Source organism: Balaenoptera ricei, chromosome 16 (assembly GCF_028023285.1).
Source record: "Balaenoptera ricei isolate mBalRic1 chromosome 16, mBalRic1.hap2, whole genome shotgun sequence".
Classification (NCBI taxonomy): Eukaryota; Metazoa; Chordata; class Mammalia; order Artiodactyla; family Balaenopteridae; genus Balaenoptera; species Balaenoptera ricei.
In genome coordinates, this window is record NC_082654.1 from 59,452,487 (window position 1) to 59,476,662 (window position 24,176).

At 44.5% G+C, this 24,176-nt stretch overlaps 1 protein-coding gene and 1 non-coding gene across 8 annotated transcripts in view; both read right to left on the bottom strand.

The window, feature by feature from the left end:
* LRMDA (leucine rich melanocyte differentiation associated) overlaps positions 1–24,176 on the bottom strand; it is a 1,782,822-nt gene that overhangs the window by 1,424,169 nt on the left and 334,477 nt on the right. The gene's annotated exons all lie outside the window — the stretch shown is intronic.
* LOC132351333 (U6 spliceosomal RNA) lies at positions 1,340–1,446 on the bottom strand. Its single transcript, XR_009498272.1, has one exon. It is a non-coding gene; the product is annotated as a U6 spliceosomal RNA (small nuclear RNA).

Consider the following 24,176-nt stretch of genomic DNA (forward strand, 5'->3'; position numbering starts at 1 on the left):
TTGGGATTGACATATACACACTACTATATATAAAATAGATAACTAGTAAGGACCTACTGCATAGCACAGGGAACTCAATACTCGGTAATGGCCTATATGGGAAAAGAATCTAAAAAAAAGAGTGGAGGGCTTCCCTGGTGGCACAGTGGTTGCGAATCTGCCTGCCAATGCAGGGGACACGGGTTCGAGCCCTGGTCTGGGAGGATCCCACATGCCGCGGAGCAACTGGGCCCGTGAGCCACAATTGCTGAGCCTGCGTGTCTGGAGCCTGTGCTCTGCAACAAGAGAGACCACGACAGTGAGAGGCCCGCGCACTGCGATGAAGGGTGGCCCCCACTTGCCGCAACTATAGAGGGCCCTCGCACAGAAACGAAGACCCAACACAGCCATAAATAAATAAATAAATAAACAAATAAATAAATAATTTTTTTAAAAAGTAGCTTGTTTAAAAAAAAAAAAGAGTGGATATATGTATAACTGATCCACCTTGCTGTACACCTGAAACTAACACAACACTGTAAATCAACTACACCCCAACAAAAATTTTTTTTTAAAAAGATTTTTTTTTTTCATTTCAATTATGTTTTAGTTTTCTCAAACTATTTAGTAAATTGTGACTGAATTAATTGACACCAAGAAAACAATAATAAAAGGAGTTATGTACTGCAGGTCCAGAATCTCTGTCCGAATTCCTTCTGGAGATTTTATATATAGAGATACGTATAATTATGTATAAATATAATTGATATACATATATAACTATATAATTGGTATTTATACACACATATGTATACATACAGATATACATGCATGCATATATATCAAAGTTTTTTTCAGATTTTAGAAAGGCAATATACTTTATATACTGTATATGAGCTAACAGTCTTAGCAGGTGCTCATATTTCTACAATGAAAGAGGGATAATAATACTGTAAAAAGATAACTTTAAAAATAATGTACAATCGTGACTCATAAAATGAACACATGCGAAATATTAGCTGAAACAATTAACTAGTTAAGATGTTGTACCCGTCCAAAGGAGGAGTCCAAGTACCACACATATGCAGGCAATCAGGAATGCTAAAATGAATTTACAAAACTGATATCCACGGAGCTATGAACAATTGCATAATACGGGACACAATTCATTTGCATTTCTATGGGAAAGAATGATCTGCATTAATATCAGTTTCCTACCACTTACAGTTTTATAAAATAGCTCAAAGACAACAAGGAAAGGCACAGCTAGTGCAGAAGGATTTCCCAGACAGAACACCCAGGAATCTGGGTGCTGCCAGTTTCAGAGTCTTTTTTTTTTTTTTTTTTTTTTTTTTTTTTTTTAAATATGGAACGCTTCACGAATTTGCGTGTCATCCTTGCGCAGGGGCCATGCTAATCTTCTCTGTATCGTTCCAATTTTAGTATATGTGCTGCCGAAGCGAGCACCAGTTTCAGAGTCTTTTACAATTTTTCCTGACGTGAAAAGGTGAGGTGAATAAACATTATAGTTTCACATCACTTCAGGTCAGACTTTTGTTCCAAATTAGTCCATCACAAGTTTATTTTAAAAACTTTGTTTTCATAACTTTGGGATTTGGGTGAATTTCTCATGAATAAGGTGAAATGGTTTTGTTATCATTTCAACCACTGAATCTTACGGTGGTTCCACTATGAAGAACCAACTTATTTGGGGGTGGGGGGAGCAAACTTAATGAATGAGGACAATACCTCCTGCCAATAAAATGGCATGTTAGAATTGAAAGAGCACTGGTGTATTATTGCCAGCTGTGTCCCAATCCCACCTGTTTCATTACTCAGCTGGGACAAATCACCTGTCCACCCTAGGACTCAGTTCCCCATCTGTACAGAAAGTTCACAGGCCCCTCATACTGTAAGAGGCCAGAATCCTACCACTGACATCAGAAACCTCAGAGACCATACCTGGCATGAGAAGAAACTATTCCGTTAAGTGCCAGATAAAAACGTGCAGGCTTCTCTCCTCTGTCAAATCCCAGGGCAAAAATCCTTTCTTCTATGGAGGCTTCTTATAGAAATGCAGATCTCAGTTCAACTCCAGCTCCAGTAAGCAGTAGTTGGGTGGCCCTAGGCAAGTAACTGAACATCTTTGAGCCTCAGATTCCATATCTGGAAATTGGAAATAACCTCTAAATCTCCAGGACCTGCTGGGTCTATCTGCTTCTCCATTTCCCGATTTTCTCTACTAGTAGTTCCACTATCACATTTCCACAAAAAAATTCTCTGCAAAGTGGTGGACGCTAAGAATTTACAGTTGAATATAAACTTTCTTCCAGACAGTCAGGTAGACTTTCAGTTGTATATCCCATTTTCTCAAAATCAGGTACCATGCCTTCAGTTTTGTTTCATCCTGCCACAGTGTTCCAGGCATTTTTGCCTTTCTGAATCCTTCACCCTAAATAAATGAGCTTTCTGTCTCCCTTTCTTCTGCTAGCTTCTCTGATTCATCCTCCAAACCCCAGCTCAGGAGTCACCTCCTCCATGCAGACTTCCCTGATGCACTCAGGCTGGGTTATTGCCCTTTAGATGGAGTTCCTGTAGCCCCACCCCCCCAACCGTGCCTCTTCCCTCCAAACCCCTCCTCTCACATCACAGAACATCATGTGACACAGGTTCAGGATCACTATACTCTCACTTAGAACACTAGTTCCTTTAGGAAAGTCAGAACATCACCCAACTTTGTATCCCTAGCACCAAGCCCAGTGCCTGACATATAACTGGTACTCAATATACATACTTGCAGAACTGAATTCAACTTCTCTCTAGTACCTGATACAAGGATTTGCTCACTGTGAATGAGTAAATGATGCCAACAGCCGACTCTGCAAGGAAGGAAACGGAAAGGTTTCTGTCACTTGAGGCTTGTCACTGTCAGTATTGGAAGGGAAGGTGGCACATGGTTTTGGATTCTAGTGGCGGAGAGCCAGGGCTGGTAGGAGAGGCAACATATAGGAGCCAGCCAGCTCAGGGACAGAACCCATGAGTCAGCAGTCTAGACCAAGCATAAAAACAGCCGCATTATCTGGAGTGGAGGTTGGCCCAAGTCCCAGAGGTTAGAACAGCACTGGCCAAAACATACTTTACGGACCAGGAGGTCCACAAAGTATTCGACCCCGCATGGGGGGGGTCCCTGATACAGAGTTCATGAGAACAGACAAGTGGGGAAAATTGTATACCCTCCTCTTAGACATACACATGTGCACCTGAGTCTACTCTGAGGAACCCAAACAGCTAAGTCAAGTGTTGAACTTTGTTCTACTTGGGGCTTCCCCAACAGCCTTCACCAGAGAACCCATCCTTCTTGTGGTACCTCTCACACCACGTTCTTGGGAATACGCGTGAGAACAGAGCCCAGAATTAGATATACGGGGCGGGGGTTGGGGGGTGGGGGACAGAGCTAACGAAGATCAGGCAAGCGCTAAAGGGCAGACAAAGCCAACAGACGGGAGCCAGGAAGACCAGAGCCAGGACGACGTGGGCAACGTGGAGCCCAGCACTGTTAATCTGGTACCACAGAGTACCTTCCTTCACAGGCTGTGGATGTCTCAGGGCAGACACCCTGCTTAGGTCATCATCCCTCTATCTTCAGAGCTCGCATGTAACAGCCTGAATGGAACGGGTTCCAGCCTTGTACAGCAGCTGGAGAATGCAAGGGGCCAAGGCAAGCAGAACCACTGTGGTTCTCAACACTGGCTGAACTCCAGAATTACTTGGAGAACTATAAAAACTGAAGATTTCCCAGGTCCCCCCATCCCTGCAGACCAATTAAATACTGGTAACCGAAGAATCTCTCTTTGCTAGACAGGGGTTTCTATGTACTTCTTACAGGAAAGGCCTATAGGCCTGTCTCCCACCATAGCAGACCTGGAGTCCTCCTAATGGAGGGTGCAGAGCCCTGGCCCAAAGAAAGCAGGGTCCTAATGAGACTTCAGCCCACCCCTAACCCCTGTCCCAAGAGTTGTCTATGAAAAATGCCACCGATTTCCCCCCAGAAAATGCCAATCTAGCCTTTCCCTAAAAATAGCTTGGCTTCCTTGGAGGGGTCAGATCCATGGCCTTCAGAGAGAAAAGCATAAACACGACTCTTGCCAAACCAGGCTTTCAACACTTAAATCAGCCTGCTCTGAAGTCTGCACAAAGTTCCAAGAACAGGAAGAGTCTTCTATAAAGGGTTTCACAGCAGACCACGGTTATGCAAGGAGCCCAGCTCCAGGTCTCAAAATGCTCCACGTCCAGAAGTTCGAGTTAATTATTACTTTACCAAACGCAAGTGAGTTATGTCTTTCTATCTTCTTGGCCAGGATACTCTCCAGGCTGTCAAAACCCCGCACATACCCAAATACCAAAACTATGCAGGAAGGCTACAGAAAGTCCTCACCAGAGACAAGACCGAATTTTCACTTCATAAATCAGTAAGAAACTCCAAAAAGGCGGCCAGTTGAAAAGACCAGCTACGTTGATGAAATATTTTCTTCATTCACCTCATTCAGGGTAATTGATTTTTTTTTTTTAACTTCACGAACAAGTAATTTTTAATGTAAATAATAAAGTCAGTTAACCGTGTACTCTTATTGCATATGGAACGACAGAGTTCTTATCTGAATTAATTAGGTGATTTTTCACTAATACAGATTTGTTGCTTTTACTTAAGACTTTGTTTTTAATCAAATCCCTTCCCACTCTGACCCTCACCCCACTATTAGCTGAAATGGAAAGCAATGAAGGTTAGTTATAATGTGTTTCCGTGTGTGTTTCTTTCCAAAGGATTCAAGGGCAAAACCCTTAGCATCAGTATGATCTATGGAGCTTCCCTTAGATGGGAGAGTACGCAAATCCCAAGTCCTATTTAGAATGTGTTTCAAACGTATTCCATCCCTGTGTCATCACTGCTAGGAGTGTCAACCAAAACCCGAACGTGTATATTATTGCCATACAGCTTTGCACATTGTGGTTACTACTTTTAAGTGTAAAATTAAAGACAGCGAGTAGAAGTTCAATCTATTTTTTCCAGAGACGCTAAATTCCTCCCCTTTAAAAGTAGAACAGTCAACCTGGCAAAAAGAAGAGGCCCTCAGTTTATGTTTTCCCCTTTGTTTTTTTATCTCCAGGTTTCCCATCCTACTTAAGAGGCTGAAAGAACAGGGTCAGGGGGAACAAAATTACTTCCATTTCCTGTAATTTGTCTGGTATATTGGAACTGAGAAGCAATCTTATGAAACCCAAGCCTCAATACTTTTTTTAAATTTTTATTATTATTTTAGTTTTAAGCACTTCATTTTTTTCTAGAATAGAATGTTTTTGGCTCTTTTAGGCAACTTTTTTACAAAGTTCAATGAAAAAGGAAAAACAAAGTCTCAGTTTCACTATTCCCTCCATGGCAAAGGCCAATCTTTACATCACATGTGTTTCCTTTGCCCGGATGAGGGTGCCACATTTGTACGTGTGTGTATGTCACCTTTGTGGAAATTCTTTTTGTTTCCACTCACCGAACTCTGACTGATAAAGCCGAAGCGGGGACAGGGGGACATGGGGACATATACATCACAACCCTCGAAGTTACACTCTCTTCTGCTATCTTCAGGCTTAGAGGGAGGACCTCAGCTGTCATCAGTTGTCTGACTCCTTGCTCTTCAAAGTGTGGTCCACGGAGCAGCTGTATTGGTGTCACGTGGGAGCTTATCAGAGATGCAGATGCTCGGGTCCCAGCCAGACCTCCTGAATCAGAAACTTAACCTTTTAACAGGATTTTCACCTTGCCTCTGCTTGGATCCTTCCAGAGTCTAGATGTGCAGGATTGTCAAACCCTGGCCGAGGCCTTGACGGTTTTCAGCAGAGTCAAGCAGGCATTGCTCAAACCAGGCAGCCATCGAGGAAGCAGGGAGAAGCGCCGAGGGGCGGTGGCGGGAGCGGCCCCCCACCCGCCCATGAGTCTCAGCACAGCAGAGTCATTAATTAAGATACGGCCGGCTGCTGGCGAGGCAGTCACTCGCGTCCCCTGTCTGCCGGGGACTGGCATGAGGTGTGAGATTCTGCGTAGCCTTCTCCGTGACTCTGCCCCGCTGGCATTGATTGTGTATGATTAATGATTTAAAGGAATAAAAAGAGAAAGGTCAACTTCTGAGTTCAAGACAGAGCAGCTACATAGGGAGTAATTAAGATACTTGTGTAAGCATGATTAATAAGCACAAACTGGCACTCTGGGCAGTAAACAAGATGCAAGCAGATGGTTAGCATGGAAAAGGGGTTTTTTTTTTCCCCTCTCCTAAAAGCAATTTTTCAGCAGCTTGAAACTTGGCTTGTGAATTCTTTTCCTCCCCCAACTCTCAAAAATCTCATTATCTCCACAACCTTCAAAAAAAAACAAAACAACTGTGAATACCTTCAGTGTTCGCTCATTCTCTGGTTAAAAAACAAAAACTTATTATTTTATTTTATTTTTACAGATAACTGGAGTTTGCTTGTAAAAATGGATGCAACTCATCTTTGCTTCTCGCCGCCTTTTATGTCAGGCGTCCCATGAATTGCCAAGCCTGACAAGGTGGTTCACTGCCGAGTCTTTCAACTCCCACCCAGCACTGCTCCCCCCGCCCTGTGATGGGCAGAACAGAGGCATCAGTGGTGGCATTTGTGGCGAGAGCTGGCAGGCAGGTGTCAGAGCCGTCCGGCAGGAGCCCCTCACGAACACTAATCAGCCCTGGTGTTCTTTTACAATCCATACCTAATTCACAAGTTTCATTCTTTCTGAAAAACAATTACTAGGTTTTGAAGTTCATTGTGCATTTACTCAACTGTCTCTTCACATTAATGTAAAGTGGGAACAAGAAAAAATAGAGTCAGCAGGGAACGGACATCAAAAGATGTTAAGAGTGGATGAAGGCTTTATTTTAAGAGTAATATAATTACAGATGTGTGCAATATTGTACAATAAAGGAAACACAAAAGGTGTATCCTATATCTTCAAGCCTTCAAGATACTGTGTGTCTGTGTGTGTGTGTGTGTGTGTGTGTGTGTGTGTGCATGTGTGCGTGTAGTGAAAGAGAAAGAGACAGAGAGAAAGAGACAAAGAGATGTAGAAGAGAGAGATATTCAGACACACACATTCCAAGGAGGATGGGAAGAGAGTAAAAAAGGAGAGAGGTCATTTATAACTTAGGAAAAGAAAAAGATTCTCCCAGGATCAAAAGAGTAAGGTATGCATCTCGGCAAAAAGCAAATCTATACATACACATGTATGTGTATATATATATATATATATATATATATATATATATATATAGCAATGACAGAGCAGGCACACTTAGTTTTCTCCCTCTCTGTTAAAAACAGAAATAGGAGAAAGGGAGGTGGAGGATGGGAAGGAAAGGGAAGGACAGAGAGAGAATGAAAAAGGCGGGAGAGAGGGAGGGAGGGAGAAAACAAAGAAGTGAAAAAAGCTGAGTCTTAAGCAAAAAATGGAGAAAGCAAAGGCATACCTGATGAAGGCACCATAAGCCTAGAACGCCTCTCGTGAATTCCAGCTCTTTAACTTCCTAAGGTGCACAGGAGGCCATAGCTCCTGGACCATCTCACCCAAATGTCAGGCTGGCCGGCCCGTGACAGGGCAAATGTGCACTCTGTGTCAGCAAGTTGCCATGGGCCCCTGTCGAGTGGCCAGGTCTGGGCCTGCTATTCCTTGGCCATCCCCAAGGGTCATCCATCCCACCTCCTGCCACTGAGACCAGTCCTGTCAAGCTTCTCCAACCACCAACAATTCAGGCCTGAAACTGAAGTCCAGGACACTCAGCTTATGTGTCCCCCGGACTGGGAAGGACCATAGGCAGTGGCCTCTGAACTTAGGGCAGCAAATGGCCTTGACGGATGGCTGACTCTCTTCTCTTCTTCACCCACCACCAAGAAAAGAGAAGACCTCAAGCTTCCCCCAAGAGAAAATTCTAATACAGTATCACCACAATGCTTGGCCTCATGCCTCAACCCTTTATTTTTGTTTTATACTAATCCCCTTAGTAATTCTTAAATCAGCATTTTCCAAAGGTGTTAGAAAAATGACTAAAAATGTTTGGAATACTCTAGATTACTCAAAGTGATATGGGGTTCTTTCCTGCAGAAATCTTCAGTCCCTTTAAGACACTAATATGCTTTGTGAATTGTCCACAGAGGGATACAGCACATCATTTCCCAAACAGACTTGACTTCGGAAGGTACCCCCTTCCCAAGACCTGGGTTCCACAGAGCACTCTTTGAGAAACACATCTCTACATTTAAAAACCCTTTGCTGTTTGAGAGTAGTAATTCATTAACCCTCTATCCGTTCCTTCCCTAGCCTGAACAGATCAGTCTTACAAGACTTTCCTTCAGAGATCTATTTTCTACCCCTTGAATCATTTTTTCACCAGCCTGTCCCACCTCCCACTTTTCACTTTCTCTCTGAACCCAGGTAAGCAACTCCAGAGCTCCAACAAGGATCTCATTCATGCAGCACCAAGTGAAAAAGTCTTTGCACCTCACCCGCCCTTTAACACAGCTCAGAATTACTCTGGAGTTTTGCCTGGTCACCTCGCATTATCTGCAAGTGCAAGCTGAGGTCTCTCTCCAGATAATTTATATCCATTATTTTATTTGCTCCAAAGTCATTTAGGAGCAGTTTTTGGAATAGGTGCAAAAACGTCTAAACGTTGTGGAGCAAGAGAGAAGGAGAGGAAAGGAAACGCCCACACTTGGCAGGATCCACATTCCCAGCTCACACACCTCTCAGGATTTACTGTTTAGAAGAGGGCTAACAAAACCACGGCAGGAGGTAGATATCGATGTTCTCCACAGCCCAAGCAAGGGACAGTAACAGACGTCAAGAAAAATTTTTAAATATATGTATGCTGTTTTATTAGAATCCTTAGTCTGCGATTCACTACCTTGCACCTAAATGGGTTAAACAGCCTCCCCAGTCTCCCTTCCTAACTCCAATCTCTTACCCTAGGATCAAACTTGAATACCATTATAGGTCAAATGCTACTTCCACTACACCCCTCCTCTATTCAAACACACATTTTGTCTTCACAGCAATCCTAAGGTAGGTACTATTGTTATTCCCATTTTACAGATGAGAAAACTGAAAAACAGAGGTTAGGTAAGCTTCCCAAGGTCACATGGCTAGAAAGCAGGGGAGCTGGGATTTGAACCCCAAGCAGTCTGGTTCCACATTCCAAGATCAGTGCTTGCCTGGCTCCCACAGCTATCACCTGGCCCTAAGCAACTGCTCAAAAGAAGCTTCCCACAGTCGCAGCACACTGTGACCCGCCATTCTTCCTCCCACCCTCCCCTTCCATTCTCCTCTTCAACCATCTTCCCAGGATCACAGAAAGCGCCACCATCTGTGAGACCCTTCTGACCACTCCAGACAGCACTGTTCTTCCCTGTGAACTCTCATATCAAGTGGCCCATCTCACACAGCTTAATGTTAAAGGACCTCATGGTTTGTATTTTTCACCATTGTTTTCAGTGTGTTCACTGCTTTATTTCCTCAACTAGATTATAAACTCTCTGAGGTTTCTAAATAGCCGCTACCAGGCTAAACAAATAAGTAGACATCCTTCTACTACCACCCAATGTGGCCTTTGTAAGGCAGAATCCTTCTACTACTACCCAGTATGCCAAGACTGTGCCAGGACTTCCCTGGTACCAAGCCTGCCTCCACATTTTTCTTCCACACTCGTCTGCTCTCAAGCCTAAGCCTCCATTTTATTGTCTCTCAGGCTGGTCCACAAATTGAAATAGAACATGATGCTTAATTTTACATCAACCTGTTAAGCTGCTTTAAACAATTCAATATTCCCCAAATGTAGTTAAATATATGAACTTGCACTTAGAGTTGTCAACAACGCATTGACGATTTTATTTTATAGTTGCATGTTAATCTACAATCTGTTTAATGCAATCCAATACATTATTTGGGATGGTGATATATAAATTTAAGTCTTAGACCATGAAATATCATTTAGGATTAAGATTAATCCCTTAACAGAGGAGACACCCGCTCTCAAAAGCAAGCAGCTAAGAAGAATCCCTGTGTGTAAAAGGCAGCATCAGTGTCTCCTGCACCAAAGGAATGAGCTGTAGGGCAGCCAGTCCTGAAGGACACGAAGAAGGGGTGGGGGGTGGGGGGGGAGGGGGGAAGAATCTTCCTGTCCCTGAGCAAAGACTCCTACCCTAAATCAGAATCATGAAGTAGTTAAAAAATTCACTAACCCAAAGTGCCGTTGATTACTACCTCTTTCTCCAACCCGAAGCCCTCAGGTAAGAGAACAATAACAGTAATAGTAACAATGGCAAGGACGGCTAACCCACATCATGCAATCTTATGAAGGAGGTACTCATATTATCCCCACTGCAATGCAGATGAAGAAACTGAGGCACAGCCAGTAAACGGCACTGCTGAGCCAGGCCTCTGGCTACAGAATGTGCGCTCTTAGTCACTATCTACTCTGCTTATCACCCCGCACAAAACATCAGTCATCAGGTTAATTTCCAAGCCAAAGATTGCAAGGCGACCACAAGTTCCCTGGGATAAAAAAATTGTTTGAAAAATACTTCGCATGAGATAAAATGTGAGTTACAGCGAGTAAAGGAAACAAAAAAAAGTTAAACTAAGGTATCTATTGTCCTCAAAAAGTTGACCATGAACAGAAGAAATGAGGCAAATAGTCAAGAAGAGATCAGCAGGTCATTCAAGTGCCAAAAGATGGGTCACATGAGGGGAGCTCCTGGGAGGGAAGCTGACGACTGGTGTCTGAAAGAGGCTGGGATGGAGACAGACAGTGGGCTGAGGGAAGGTGCAGGTGGAGGGGCCCGGGCTCCACAGCACATTTGGACAAAGGACATTCATCGGATCCAATGCAAAGAGGTGGCCTAAGAGCCTGCTAAAAAAAAGTGTCACCTACCCGTACATCAAACACCCCACCAGACCCATACCTTTCAGGATGGGGGACCCAACCGAGGCCTTCTCCCTGCCTAGAGCAACACAGATATCTCCCCTGAAAAGAGCCATGGGTAACTCCTGTGGAATGCAACTCTCCACAGAGCTCAGCCCTGTCCCGAGCTCAGGCTCCGGTTCACCGTGACCAATTCCAACATGAGGAACATGAGATGCTCCACCTGAAAACCCAAGGACTCACCCTGACTCCAGCATCGTTAGAAGCCTTTGGGGACCACAAGGACATGGGTAGATGGTCTCCACATAGTCAGGTGAGCGGTAGGCTAGCCCAGCAGGGAAACTGGCAATCACAATGGACGGTCAGCCTCCAAGAACTGTGCCCATGGCAACCTCTAACAACTTTGTGCTTTGCTGTTGGGAAAGTATGATATGTATGTATGTATATGTGATATGTATTTGAGAAATGTCACGATTCTTAGAGAAGTGTGCTGATAAAATGAACGCACTGTTTGCTCTCCATATTGACAGACCCCATTTCAGACTGTCAAAGTGCTTTTATTTATAATAGGAAATGTACAAAGTTAGCTTTGCTTGTTTTGACAACCACAAAAAAGATTTATCAATTCCATATACCCGTTAAAGTGCCTTGGTTTCACAGTAAAAATTGATTCTAGCCAAGTTCTAATATTATTAATGTTTTCATGATAACAAAAACATAACTTTTCAGATAGTTCTCAATGCCTTGGTGAGAAAGTTTGGGAAACCCAGTCTACCTGCCAGAAATTTGTTACTTTTATGCAACAGTTCAAAAGAAGTTCATAAAAACTACAGCAAAGTTAATTTTACTGTTTAGCTTCTGGAACATGAAAAGTGTCACACGATTTTAAATAGTGTCATTGTGACTTCAAATCCCTGAGCTCTAAGGATTTCATTTCCCTCTCCTGTGTTCTCAAATACATGCTTTTTTTCATTGTTGTTCTAATAGTTTCAAATATGTGAAATTCCCACTATTTCTTCTGAAAGCTCCTACAAAGCCACTATCCGATTTCCCACTTTGTCAAACTTTCTCTTAAAAGCTGCATTACTCTTAGGACGAACTGGTGCTCACATCTGCCCTGCACAAGGTTGCATTCACCTGCTCTGCTAAACTGACTCCAAGACAAGTAGTTACTAGCAACTCTTCATGCCAGGAAATCTTTAAAGAATAAAAATAAAGAAAGGGAGGGGCAGGGAAGACAAGAGACAAAAGCCAAACAATGAAAAAGTCCAGGTATTAAGGAAAATGGAAGTGATTTAGAATTTCCCAGTCACAGAGCTGACAGTTAAGTCTGGTTGCCTTTGTCTTCCCATTTGTCTCAAGTTCCACGAGTAAAATTCTATTTAGCCAATTATAATACACTCCTGAGTGAGAACTGCTGGTGGTTCTTATTCAACGTCCATGAATGGAGTGGATTGACTAGCATTGTCTGTCACCCCTGGGACAGCCCCGTGAGAGATAATATCTCCAATGTACAAGTAAGGGCTCCTAGAGGTGGAGAAACCTGCTACGGTCACACAGTTGGTGAGTAACAGAGCCAAGAACTAGACACTTCTGCCATCTCTTGCTGAAGCGATCTAATCCCAAATTACATTTACTACATAGCCAAGAGGGAAATCTTTCCACCAAAGATCGGCCTTCCAGCTACCTATCAGCTGGGTCTCTTAGCCCAAGAACGATGGCACATTACAGACAATGCCTCATCACGAAGGGCGGCGCACTCACTACTGGGGTGACTTCCAGCTTTGGGAGCAAATGTTCCTCTGAGGACCAGCCTGGGGACTTGACCAGGCAAATGCTCAAAGACTACAAAATGCTTAGCAGACAGAGAGAAGGCTGAGTCAGAGACATGTGGACAGAAAGGTAAAATCAGCAGACACCAAGGATTCAGAAAGGAATGCTAATGGCATTTTATAAAACGCTGTTTACATTTTAAGCTTGGTGTCCTGTGAAGTTGATGCACAAACATAAGATACCGGGCGCAAGGTGCAAGGAGTACATTTTCACACACAAGTATCGAGTACTTTGAGTTATAAACTAAAACTAAATAAAACTAGCCTTTAAAAGACCAGCAGTGGATGCATTTGTAATAAATTGAAATTACGTCTCAATGGCTCCTTAGTGAAGTGTATGCGCTTGCAAACGTTTACATTCTCCTGGTCATAGCGCGTGCAAGGGGAACCCACAGACACTCTAAGAATGCCCCCCAATTTTTTATTTTCATTATTACATCTGGATCTGTATACAACTACATATTTATAGTTACCCTACGACTCTCCTGGACTCCCCACTTCTTCTTCAGCAAAGGGGAACATCTGAATTAATTTTAGTTCAGATTTAATTTAGATTCCTCTCCTATTAGACCAGACTAGACCTCCACCTAAGCAAGAGGAGACAGGAACTGATAAATTCGACTCTTCCTTCAAGAAACCAGACCCTCACCCATCACCTCAAGTGACAATTAGCAGTTTCTGCAGCACATTATATGAGAAGAACTAATAAGGCAAAGGAATTGAGGGCAGGCTTTTCCCTTCACGATCCTGTCTGAAGCTTAAAAGAAAGCTGAACACTAATGAATTCTGAATTCATGTCAGCTCAATAGAGAGCATAGTCTTTTATCTTCACCTGGAATAGGAATGAAAGAAGAAGAGCCCAACAGTTCACCCACTTCCCCTAAAATATACTCTGCTTCAGTCCTATTGTTGGCTAAGAAAGCCTGGAGTCCATTAAAGCTGGAACAGGTCTGAGAAATCGCCTCATGTGACCATCTTATTTTAAACGGGAGCAAATCTGAGCCAAGACGAGTGAAGCAACTTGCCCAAAGTCACAAAGCCAGTCTTCAGCACCAACAACCCTGGCCTGGAGTCACCACTGCTTGAGGAGAAGAGGAAAATGAAGTATGGGCTCTACTCCAAATATGAAGAATGTTTGCCCAAATTTTTTCTCTGAGTGCCTGTGAAATTCTAAATCAACATATGAAATAAGTGTCAACTAGAAACAGGCATTAATGAGCTCAGAAAGAGGTGATCAAAGGGGCACCCCACTTCCACAGAATGCTTCCTGGACAAATAAAAGGAACACATTTAAACACACACACACACACACACACACACACACCCAGAACGTGTGTGCCTGCAAAATCCAGATATGGCTTCTCCCATGGATTCCCTAAAAGAAACTCACCAGAATACTCTAACAGAGGACAGCTGAACAGACATTTTATGAGAAAGAAAGTCCTAGGCCCAAGATTACAACAAAGTACAGGAGGCTCAAAACCTAAGAGGGAAGGCTTAATGCTTCACAGAACTATTCACAGACAAGTTTAAAGAAGAAGCAGGTTATCAGATAAAATAGTTCTGCAAGGCACTGTGATGTAGTAAGGAAAATAGCTAGTTCCCTACTAAGTTTATCTGCTCTGACAGCTTTTGTCTTGGCCTGGGAGAGGTTGAGTGTCTATGCAGTGAACATACAGATAACCTACAATGGCTACACATCCCCCTCCGTTTGCCAAAGGTCACTAAGGATTGAGTATTTTGCTTCAGTGCCTCCACTAATCCAAAGACGTGCCAATCTGCTTACTGTTCCACAACATCAGGAGGTTTGGATTTTACTTATTGAGGGATGTCGGACTCACTTTGTCAGAACTTGGTGACTATTAGCACAAGGCTGAGTGACCATGGCTGCAATGAATTTTTAAAAATTATTTGGTTTTAGGACGCCCAGGAAAGAGGATGTGACTAACAAGATGGCGGTAACTATTGCTGGATAACATTCCACTCTGAGAACATAAAAGCCGAACAGTGGAGCATTGAGAAATTAAATTCATGGCCTGGAAAACAAGCCAAGATTAAAAAATGTCATGTTGATACAGTAGGTGCTCTTGTGAGTGTGGGGGGTGGAAATGTCAGAAACTGGATTGATTGCATTTTCATAGCTACGTTGTGTGATGGAGGTGGGAAAGGGTCAAGGGTATCAATACCCTTTAGTGCCTTTGGGGCACACACCATATCTGTCACCAAAACCCTATACAATGTAAAAATCCACCATCTCCAGCTCAAAATTTTCAGGCACCAGGGCCAACCAAACACTCTTCCCATAAAAGGCTGAGCAAGATCTGCTGGGTCCCATGCCTTCCTTTGAGGCCACCAGGAGGCGCTGTGAACAGCAGCATGGCTCTTCAATGATGGACAACTTGCAAGGATTATTGTCCCTATGTGCCCTCTATCCCTGCAGCTTGAAAATCTCCTCCCATCCATGTCTAAGCCAACATCCGTTCCAATCCTTCTGAGAGGAGTTATACTTTTCCTTGGATGTCCAAAAAAATGGATGCATGAATGAGCCTGCCGTGAGAGGCCACAAGACTTCCTACAAACTAACTTCCAACTCATCCTACTAAAACTGAAATTAGGAGAAATCATTGAGTGAGAGACTAGCCAATGGCTCATAGCCATCCTCAGAGTTCTCGGGGGCCAGCAATATCCTCACCCGTGATCCCTTAGCATAACATTTCCTGTCCAGGCTCAAGCTGGGAAGCAGATTTGTTCATAAGCCCAGGTTTGGGGGCTCATCAGTTCACCTCACAGCATGTTGCTGCTCACGGGTGTGTCCCGTCTCTTGCCACAGAGCAACGCTAGGGTCAGTAGCTCATACAGCACAGAAACCCCATTGTGGAAATAGCCAAAAGGCAAAAGAGAGGGAAGACATAGAGCTTTCCAGGAATGAGAAGGGAGAATGTTGAGAGAGAAAAACATGGACAAGATTGGGTAGAAAATGGTAGAGAGAACTTTTGGGGCTGAGTGGCTACTTTTTCTCTTTTCACAACAGTGCGAAAGACACAAAGTCGCACCCCTGCCCCAGAAGGGAGTGGACTGCCCCCTTTGATGCTGGGGAGAACATCTATAATGCTGATGAGAGTCCTCCCTGGCCTTGTTTGTCCACCACGGGGGCTCATTCTCTGACCCCGTCCTCACCTCTGGGCTGACCTCCTGTTCAGTCATGGGACTGCAGGAAGAGGTTCATCTGAGGGTCAGCAAGACAGTGGGCCTCACACCCACCAAAAGCTGAACCTTCCCATCAGGAGAGGGCCTTCGTTGCCTTTCTTTTAAGGGCTAAGACAATTCCAAATCCATTTTCTCTTTCATCTTCAGAATCACTAATGTTGTCATCTTTCTTTTTCCTCAAACCGGGGAGAGAACGGTCCTGTGATCTGTTCCAGAGTCACTGCCAGAATCAGAACCCTGGTCCCACCTCCCAGTCCAGGGGGCTAAATTATTCAACTCTGCAGTTTCCCGCTCTCACAGTGAAGGGGGATAAAAGGTAGTCCTTTTCTGAGGGACATATAATAGTTGGGTTAGACAGGACCAAGCCCTTATTTCAGAAGAAACCAACTGTCATTCTACAGCCCACTCCACTGGAAGGTCTGTAGCTTTCAACCACCCAGAACTTCTGTATCTTCATCTGTAAAATGGGGACACACCCACCACCCAACTGAGACACAGCACCAGGGAGTGCCTGGTACCACCCCTAACACGTGTTAGGCACTCAATAAATCTTAGTTTCCTGCTCCATCCCCAGAGCAAATACTTTCTTCCTAACACAGAAAAGTGGCACTGCCTTCCTTCCTAATTGTCAGATTTGCTGTGAGGTAACTGGCAGCTTCCTTTGATTTCAGGATTGCTCTGGATGTTCTGCACAAGGAGGCCCCAGAGTCTTCGCCGGGCTTGATGGCCAGATAACGAGACTGTATTTCTGCTCACATCCCCAAGTAGACCAGGACCAACACCACGTGGTCACACATTTTCATATGTGGGGCAGCAGAAAATCTGAATGTGAATCGTCAAGTTCCTGTCAGAGACCCCTGCCCAGTCTTGACTCAGAGAGACCAAATGGGACACAGGCAGGAGTATTTCTCCCAGAGGTTCTTTTCTTTGATTCTCAAAGCAGAGAACACTGATGCATCTACCAGCCTGAGTTGTTAGGGAAACACACAGACTCCTGCAAGAGGTGATGGGGTAGAGTGGGACACATCAAGTTTCAGGGACAGAGAGCCTTGATGAAAACCCCAGCTTTGTCCCTTACCGTGATGGAGAGGCAAGTTCTCAAATGCTTGGCCTTCTTTTCCTCATCTGTTAAATGAGGAGAACAGCACCTGCATTAACGGGGTGGTTGTGAAGACTGAGTTAACATACATGCTGATATAATAATTATGAGAAAAACAAAGTGTCACAGCCTGAACATCAGCAGACTCCTTGCTCTACCCCCCTAAACCACAATGGCTGGATAATCCAGATAGAGGGCAGGCTCCCTTTCTGACAAGTCTCACATTTGGAGGTGGGGTATAAGGCATCCTTTCAACACCCAGTCTTCACACAAACAATGCCTGTCTTCTGACAAAGCCCCAGGACTTTGCCTTCATTTTCCTGGCTCTGGTGGCTTGGTGAGGAAGCGGGGTGGTGACTGTAGCAGAAGCAGGTGGGGTCGGGGTCAGAGAGAGAGATCAATACAGACTTAGAGACTGGTTACCCTGGTCCCTCTCCAAGTCTGATTCCTACTCACAGGGAGGTCCAGCCGTGTCCTTGGGTTCCATGAACCAATTCAGCATCTTTATAAATCCTCCATTTACACGTAAGCTACCTAAAATTGGTTACTGGTTACATGCGATCAAGAGCCTCAGCCAAGACACAAAACCAGAACCCAAGCCTGAACAGAGGTCACAAAATAGTCTTGTCTCCACTTCTTCCTACCTGCCTTCCTCCCTTGTCAAGTCAGCAAACACCAGTGGGACGGCCATGAACCACTGCACTCTGTCAACTCTCTTCAAAGGCATGCCTCCCTCACTCCCCCACTGCCCACAGTCATCTCAGCCTGGTGTTTCAGACAAGTCTCCCCCCCCCGCCCCCCGCACACGCATGCGCGCGCGCACGCACACACACACACACACACACACACACACACACACACATATACGCTGCAGTCTTAGCTAATTATGCAAACAGCCTACAGCAACTTGCTGGCCTTGGAAGCACGGAGTTGGCACTTCCCTCAAGAATGATCCCCAGCCTGTGTAAGCCCCTCCTGAAGCCACCCATAATTACCTCCATCACAGCCCAAGACTTTAGCAACAATAGGGCATTTAAGTCTTTAGGGTCATTAAAAAACGAAAACTGGACATGGCTACAAGCATTCCCGCTCAAAGTTGTACTTTATGCAGACCGCCTCAGGACGCATTTTCTGCGACTTTTTGCAGCTCACGAAGAAGAGTGGGGAGAGGAGACAAGAGGCTCCAGAAAAGCCTGGCAACAAGGACTAGGGAGATTCTGGGGAGAAGAGGCGCTGGGCAAACTCCATCTCCCTCATCTGCATGGTGACTGCCAGCCAAGTTTGCTCTCGGAGCTGTGAGAAGGACCAATTAATTTATCAATCTGCACCTCTTTCTGCCATAACATATTTCCCTGTTGCCAACAAAAAATGTGTCCATTATCAGGCAGGTCCCTGTCCTCCTAAGCGGCCCATGCGGCTGTATAATTACACTTCTTTCCTTGACAACTTGCATGATTGTTTTCCTAACAGTATATTACTTCGTTAGTACTTTCCAATATACGTTATTTTTAAACTGTCACTTTTGCCCAACTCATCCCAATTCGCACTCGTCTGTTTATCATAACAATCATTAATAACTGTCAGTCCACGCCATCAATGTAACGAACTCACTCCCTCATTAGCATGTGCTAGCATTTGTTCCGTAGAGGGGGCTGATTATTTTTTACAACAGGCCAAGCCAATTACTTTAGTGAAATGGAATCACATTAATCAAAACTTAACAAGGTGGCAAATTTAAAGATATCAGATTGCAAAAGACAGCATAACTAATATGTCAGTGTCAGGGGTAGCGTGTAGGTATGCAGCAGCTGTACTAAATATATCTCTTTGCGGAGGCCACATGAATTTTGACGTTTCATATGATCTGACAACTACCAAAGTGATATTATAGAAGGCAAGAGCCCGGTGCTGCACGGCTCACGATGACTTTTGTAGATTCTGGCAAGGGCAGTGTGAGCAGAGAGGGGGTCAGAAGCCGGGAGAAGAAACTGGTGGCTGTGCCTATCCAGGCTGGCAGACGGCAGTCCATCACGCCTGTCTGTGCCAAGGCATTTTCTTTTACACTTTAAATGATGATAGTCATCCATCACCGCCTGACAACTGCTTCAAAACCAGCTGCAAAACATGCAAAGCCCAGCAGTCTAAAATATGCTGACACAACCAACAGAGACACAGATTATATATACACACACACATATATGTATTTATATATTCCATAGAAAAGGTTTTGGGGGAGGGGACCAAGAAGGGTAGGGGTGGACTACAGAATGTTTAGGAGTAGAGATGGAGTAAAGAAAACACCAGGGCAGTGAAGAGACGGAAGAAAAATGAGAAAGGGAACAAAAGACAAGAATGAAAGGGAGACAGAGAGGGACAAAAAAGGGGGAAAGTGATGAATGGAAAAGGGGGGAGGCAGGGAAAATGGGAAGAAAGGGGAGAGAGAATAAATACAGTTGCTGTCAGTACTGGGAAGGCAGGAAAAATGGAGGCTGCCTTATAAGGGGCTGACTGCAACCCAGAACAGCCTCGTCTGTTTCACCGTCCGGTGCTTTAGCCCAAGCCTTTCTTACCTCCTGCGGAGGGAAGACACTGGGTTCCGTGCAGGTCTCTCCTACCTGCCCCCACCCCCTTCATTCAAGCTCTGCTACTGTCATTCCCCATGCCTGGGGCCTCCTCGTGACCCACAGGATCAAGTCTAACCTTCGGCACTTGGGCACCTTACAGCAGGCTGCTCGAAGCTAGTCATCCACCCACCCCCACCTCGGCCACCAACCCACCCTCCTCTCTGGCCTTTTCCACCACTTAGAAAGTAGTTCAATTCTCTGCCCTAACATTTATTAGCTGGCTGACCTTAAGTTATTTGACCTCTCTGATGGTATTACTTACAGCTCAAGATTTATCTTTAACAGTCAAATAAACACATAAAAAGCACCTACAAAGATGCTTGATGCATCAGTAGACACCATCGTTAAGACTGGTCCTTGGGGTAGAGACTTTGTGTTTACTCATCTTTTCCATCAGTACAAAGTCAGTGAACCCTGGAACTGTGTGGAACTGAACTGGGGTAGAGCCCTCCTTTGCAGTTCCCCTTTGCGAGGTTTCCATCCTTACCAGGACCTCTTCGGCCATTTATTTAATAAATCAGGGAATCGGCTGGCTGCATGCAGAGGACAGAAGATGGCCAGCGTGATTTGTAGGCCTTTCATGGGTGAACTAGCTTGGAAAGGCACCGTGGTCCAGTATGATACATCCGGATGCTTCCTTCCCTGGACCCACTACCCAACCAGCCCAGCCACCCAACTGTTATTGTATTTAATGGAGCCTATTTATTTGTTTACTTATTCCAAAGACGCCTAGAACCAGGTACACCGGGCTGGCAAAGGCCCCGTTGTACAATGTGATTAGATTCAGTTATATCACACAGTTCATGAAATTGTGCTATGATTCATTTTTACAACTTAAATAGCTATTTGGTTGGGTTGCCAGGTTGAACATGATGAATGTGTATGATAAAACAGAACAAAGAGAAGGGCCAATGCTTGTAAACTGAAACATTAGTCAGTGTATTAACCCCTTCCCTTCCTAATCGTCATGCCTGCCCGGGGGCAGCTGCCCCATCGTCACCCTCCTTCAGACCTCACGTCTGGTATCAGATCTGTACCACTGCCAGAGTTGACAAATTTAACCTTCTCTCCAGCAAGGAAAACGCTTTCTCCAAAAGTTCACCATGTGTTCCATCCTAGTCCCTGTGTCAGGATAAGACAATGAGCTACAAGTGTTCACAGGTCCTACTTCCAAATCCAATCACTTCTCAGACTCCCAACTTTCACTCTAGTCCTAAATCCTCTAAGTCAGACATTTAACTCATGCCCAAATTTACATCCATGGCAGCCCTGGTCAGACATAATCATGTGACCTAATGACCCTCGAGCCATGAGAAATAAAGCCAGACTAAAAAGAAATCACTGCATAAAATTCAGTTGAAAGAAGTTAGAGGAGAAAAACAGGACCTGCATTCCTTATCACATCAGTGTCTTTCATGATGCATAAGAGATTATTTAAATTGTACTAGGGCAGCTCTCTATTTAACGATAGCTTAAAGTAGACTCTCTAATAAAGCCAATCATCACTTTGTAAATTATAATTTTTTTAAGAATATTGGATTTCATTTTAAAGAGTCACAACTTCCATGCTGGAAGAGGTCTCACCAATTAATTCTAACCCTGACTCATTTTTCAGTCATTCACGGAAGAGACACCTAGGTGTGGCCCATGTTCCAAAGATGGGTAGAACGTCTCTCCCATCCAATGTGCTCCTCCAGAATGTGACCTTGCTATTTCCTCATCAAGTGGTAGACTAATTCCCCTCCCCTTAGACCTGGCAGGCTTGTGCTCCTTTCACCGATGGAGTGCATGGAAGTTACACTGAGGCTAGGTCATAAATGTGATGCAGCTTCCATCTCATGGCTGGAACACTTGCACTTGGAACCCCGAGCCTCCATGGCAGAAATCCAGCTAACCCCTGGAGGCGGACAGAATGAGGAAGCCAAGCCACATAAAGACGCCGCGTACAGGGGCTCCGGTGAGAAGTCCCGGTCTTTGAGTCACCCCAGCCCCGATGCCCAGCCATGTGTATGAATGAGCTTTCAGAGGATCCCGGCCCCCAGCATTGAGTCGCCCCCAGCCCTTGAGTCTTTCCAGTGGAAGCTCCAGGCTTGTGGACCAGAGACAACCCACTTCACTGTGCCCTGTCTGAATTTCTGACCCACAGACTCCAGGAACACAATAAAAGGGTTGTTTCAAGTCTCCAGGTTTTGAGGTAACACTGTGACGTAACAGGAAACCTGGGGAAACAAACGCCAAATCAGAACCAAACCCAGGTCTGCTGCTGATAGGTTTAGCACTGTTTCTTTCGGATCACTCCGCCACTGCGACATCTGCACAAAGCAAGGTGTACCTTGTGCCACACACACCAACTTACTACACAGTAAGTAAGGCAGGCACCGAGAAAAGTTTAGCTAAAACACCATCATACACACAGGGGCTAAGCTGACGTTTCCACTGCCCTTAAGACTAGTCAAATCCTCCCAGAGGACCAGCCAACAGAAAACCTATATTCTCCAGGAAGAGCAGAAGCTGGATATTTGGTGACCCAAACAGAAAAAGTATATATACACCACCCATCAGTCACTGACATTCACTGGTCCAGTGATTCGTTCCCAAGTATAAAATTCCCTGAAAAGCAATCACTGCCCCTAAATAGAGGCCCTTATATCTCCCACAAATTTCATTTTACTTCAAGCTTGGAGAGTATCAACAATCCCCCAACCTGGTCATCTGGCCACTTGGGATGGTGACTCGATACTCAGGGTGGATCCAGCAGATCTAGGATTTGAGGCTGAAATTCAGAAAGATGAAGACAGCTATATAATATCTGAGTCTTATTCTTCTTTCCACATCCTCCCACATGACCTCCCACACAGGGACACACTCTCAGATTCACCCTCTTCTCTTCAAGTGAACTGATCTGCCAAGAATCTCTGTTTCTTCATCACCTTCTCCATCAAAGACCCAATGTCATGGTCTTTCAAGAAGAGAGTCCTTTGGATCAGCTCCTCCTTGGTGGGTGAAGAACACCATCTACCGCAAAGCTTGGCACATCAGGAATTATGAATACAGTACGCTTTCTCCCCAAATTTGCCATAACTTTTTTCTGGATCCAAAGTTAAACCTCATGGTCTGACAAGAAATATTTATCTTTTGTGTAGAGTTATTTAAATGGAGTCTTTCAAAGGCATGAGAACTAAGTCACACTTCGCCGTTCATTTCATCAACTGTTTGTACTGAAAATAAAAACCAGAACTATAAATTAAACTTTAGAAAGACTTTAATAATCTTTAACAATACATGTACTTATGATATACTCACATGTACGCATATTACTTAATACATTATTTGTGTTTTCAAAATCAAGACCATCCTGGACAATCTAAGACACAAACTCCCCATAGAGATACAGTCATCTTCTGTAGGAAGCCTTCCCCTGCAGATCTGAGAAGGACTGAGGCTTCCGCCCAACCCCATCATCTAACCAAACATATGGAACTTGATACTTCTCTCTTTCTAACCTCCCAAGGGTGCACTGATCCTTTCTCCTCCCTTAGCTGCTTCGCCTCCTCTTCTCGACCTTAGTTTCTTCCACTGTAACCCACTCCAGAGAGAAAGGGACTTGCCCAAGTTCACAGAGGTTAGCAGGAACTTCAACTCAGGTCTGTGACTCTCAATAGACTGTTCTTTGCACCCTCCTTCCTTGTTGAGCTTAGTGTTTGTGTTCTGCGGCCACAGGTCTTCTCCCCACCGGGCTATCATAGTGGTTACAGCACAGCAAGGCCCAAGAGATGCTGAGCCTGGCGGGAGGATCTCCTACCTCTGCACGTTAGTGCCAAAGGCCCAAATTGAGAACCTCCCACTCAGACGCTCCAATACCAACTAACAAGGGAAAAAGGACAAAAGTATCACTAAAATGGCTGAAAACAAAACAACAAAGCTTCCCCTTCAGCTCCAAGCAGAAAGTCACTTGAGGACAGAACATGTAGCTTCGTTCTCCCCACATTCTCACCTTGCACCAGACATTCCCCAGCCTGACCGCTGTGCTAACAGAGAGGCTGCAGATGTGAGAGGGGGCCTCTAATTTATTTCCCTCCCTGATTTATTTTCCCCCTGCACATCACTTTGGTATGACAACAATGCATAATTCGATTACACGTGATATATAAAATCATTGCAGCTGTTCAGAAATATTCACAGCAACAGAGTCTCAGATCCACACTCAGTCACAGATACACAGACAGGCACACACAGTCAGATTTTGTGAATCTCCTGCTAAAATCACACAGCGAGAGGAGAAAACAAAAAGCCCTTCTTTCTAGTGACAATGTATTTCCAGCATTCCCTTCGTGCATGCTCTGTTGATAAGTTCAGAATTAAGAGGACCTCCTTTAAAAAAACGTCCAGAGAAGGTATAATGGGGGCAAACAGCATTTGGGGTGAATTGATGGCAATGCAACAGAAAAATGAGCGT